This window comes from Eretmochelys imbricata, chromosome 5 (genome assembly GCF_965152235.1).
Source record: "Eretmochelys imbricata isolate rEreImb1 chromosome 5, rEreImb1.hap1, whole genome shotgun sequence".
NCBI classification, from domain to species: domain Eukaryota; kingdom Metazoa; phylum Chordata; order Testudines; family Cheloniidae; genus Eretmochelys; species Eretmochelys imbricata.
The window spans coordinates 107660570-107663798 of NC_135576.1; positions in this window are offsets into that span (position 1 = coordinate 107660570).

Here is a 3229-nt window from a genome sequence, read left to right on the forward strand (position 1 = left end):
TCCCACTTTATTCAATAGGAGTTGAAAGGACTTGGCACTTTGCAGGATTGTTGTCTGAGACTTTGGGGTGGGGACAGTGCTATGTGTCATTCAACAACAATCCCTTTGCCAAACAAGGAGTGGCACTGACAGGCTCTGAAAAAAGTCTTGTTACTTCTACCTGTAAAAAAATTGTGACTGCAAAGTGAGGCCCCAGGGGCCTGATCCCAAGCCCACTGAAGTTAATGGGAGTGTCTTCAGTTAATTCACTGGATTTGGGATTAGGCCTCAAGTGTGGATAGTTCAAAGCCAGGGGAGGAGAAGAGGGTGGACAACATGGACCAATTCACTAGTTTCTGAAAATAACATAGAAGAACCCTTTAACAGGGGAAAAATATAACCAGATACTTTTTAAATGTAGTAAAAATGCATCCCTAGCCTGCATGTATTATTGTTCCTTATTTAAGGAATAAACTATTTTCTTGTGAGGCTGTTGTTGTTTTTTACCAGAGCAGATTGTCATCCAGAATTGGAGAACAACCATTTTACAATAATGGGCCTAATTGTGTTATTACTTGCACCAGAGTAGTTCAGGAGTAACTCCATTAACTTCTGTGAAGTTACACTGATGTAAAACTGTGGGAGATCAGAATAAGGCCCACTATAATTTGAAAAACTCCCCCACATTTCCTTAATCATGTTTATGTATACATGAATGACGTTTTAGATTATTAAAACTGAAAATCTTTAATAACTAATTTACTTTTATTTACGTAGCTTGTTTACTTTCTGCATTTCACTCAGTTTGGACAATGAAAAGAGATGGTTTCACTTTTATCAGTTGGCAGCAGTGTTTGAAAGGCAAACTTGTACAGGAATGTTTATTTGTTTCTGTCTTTCCTAAACTGCTTAATTTGGAATTGACAAAAGTTTGTGAATATTTACATTGATCCTAGGTTTGTTTAAAAACTTACTTCTTTGGAACCAAAATATGGAGGCATACTGAAAGCAAACCATCTGTCAAGTTTTAAGATTTGATTTTTCTTGTATTATATGAAAACCGGTTGAATGTGATGCTGAAGCATGATATCCTATGCAGTGTCATATGTGAAGACATCATAATGAAACTACCTTCTGTGGGCCAAATTCAACTCTCAGATACAAAGATATTATACCAGCAATGCTATACTTAAAGTTGTGTCACACTCTTAATAAAGTCTACTTGCTGAAATGGATAATTTCCAGAAAATATCCTCCAGTCTGATACTTACTATAGAGCAGATCAGTTCTCCAAAATTGTGGAGGATAATTAATATAGACTGGTCAGTAGCTTTAAATTTATTTTTATATTCCCATAAAACTAAAACTGACTTTTTTTGTTGTTGTTGATAACTTGCAGGCTACTCACCTTGATAACTTTTTTAAATTTAGAAATGTCTTCTCTGCATACCCAAAGACTTCTGCATGGGAGCTATATACACATTTGTGGCAGACATGAGAGATACTGCCATTAAAAACCATTTCAAACCTAAAGGGTTTTGAGGCTAAACAGTTATTAAATACATAATATGGGGTCTACGCTCAAATTAATGTACACAACTTCTATTAGTGTCCATGAAATTTATGCACTGTTAGACACCAAAAGGAGAATAAACCACTTAAAAAACAAAATGTAATATTGTTTAAAAGTCCTTTTTAATTTTATTGGATACGTATATGTATGGTAAAATATCCAAATACAGTTTTCCATTATGAACGATAATAGCTTTGAATTTTCAGGTCAATAGAATTCAAAACTACCTTGGGAGATACTAATTCTAACGTCCAAAGTGCTTGTAACCCTCCCGGTTTGGTGTTAGCTGCAAATTTTATAAGCATATTCACCACTTTGTTATCCAAATTATTAATGGAAATATTGAATAGTACTGGTCCCAGGACTGACCCCTGTGGGACCCCACTAGATACACCCTCCCAGTTTGATAACTACTCTTTAAGTAGGTTTCAGAGTAGCAGCCATGTTAGTCTGTATTCTCAAAAAGAAAAGGAGTACTAGTGGCACCTTAGAGACTAACCAATTTATTTGAGCATACTCCTACTCTTTAAGTACATTCTTTCAACCAGTTGTGAACCCACCTTATATTAATTTCATCTAGACTGCATTTCCCTAGCTTGCTTGTTAGAATGTTGTGGGACTATGTTCAAAAGCCTTTCTAAAATCAAAGGGCATATGTGCTGCTATCCTGAGCGGCAAAAAGCAAAGTGGCATTGCCACTCTTTCTGGGCTCCAAATTTGACAGACTGTTTTCTTTTGTTCAAAGTTCATGTGATTGTCAACTTTTGAATGCTTCTGGGGTTTTTTTCTTTAAACAAAATTCAGTGCCTGTAATCCTGCACATATGAGCAATTGTATGATTTAAAAAATCCTAGTGTATATAAACATGAATAACTATACATCATGGTTATATGCACAAACACCTGCACACATCAATAAGCAGATTTCAGCTTCCAGTGAATTTTTATGAACAATGGAGAGTTCTTTAATGTCCCTTTACTTTGAACTTCCTTGCTTTTATTAGCTCCTGTCAGAACCTTAAGCACTTTGTCCTCTGAATATAATATATGCTAAGTATTTCAACAGCGGAGACATTAAATGAATGCACAAAAATCTAGTTTGTGCCCCCCTCCCTCCTTTAGTCTAAAAGCGACAGCATGCATGCATCATTAAGAGACTGGGCTGGGCAATCAGAGTGAGTCTCTTCTCTGTGCATTACGGTACAAGGGTTGGCCCTCAGCTGGTCCACCTGCCACTGGGGTTTAAAGTTTCAGCCCATCGGGAAATACAATGACTTGGATCAAACTGCCTGGAGAGAAAGTCTGATTTCATCAGGGAAGTGGATAAACTGTAGCTATATTGGGAGAACATGGAGAGACAGCTCCGTAGGCCCGCACATGACAGGCTGTAAGCTGCTCAGCGTGTATCCTAGAAGCCAAAGCCATTAAGGAAGCAGCAGACACATGACTACATGGGGGGAGAGAAAACAGCCAACCTGGGAGTCTGCTGCCCCTGGACTTGACTCCTTCCAGAAGGACAGATTATATGCAATGAACAGCCCGCCGCAATTCACCAGCTAAAGCAACAAGCAAAAGGAGGAAGGGGCAGCCTCTCTGCTGGGCAAAGCGGTTTTTTTGCTTCCGCAGTTTCTTGCTTTGCAGCTGGTGACAGCGTGCGCGCCCGGGGGGAAAGGGGAGG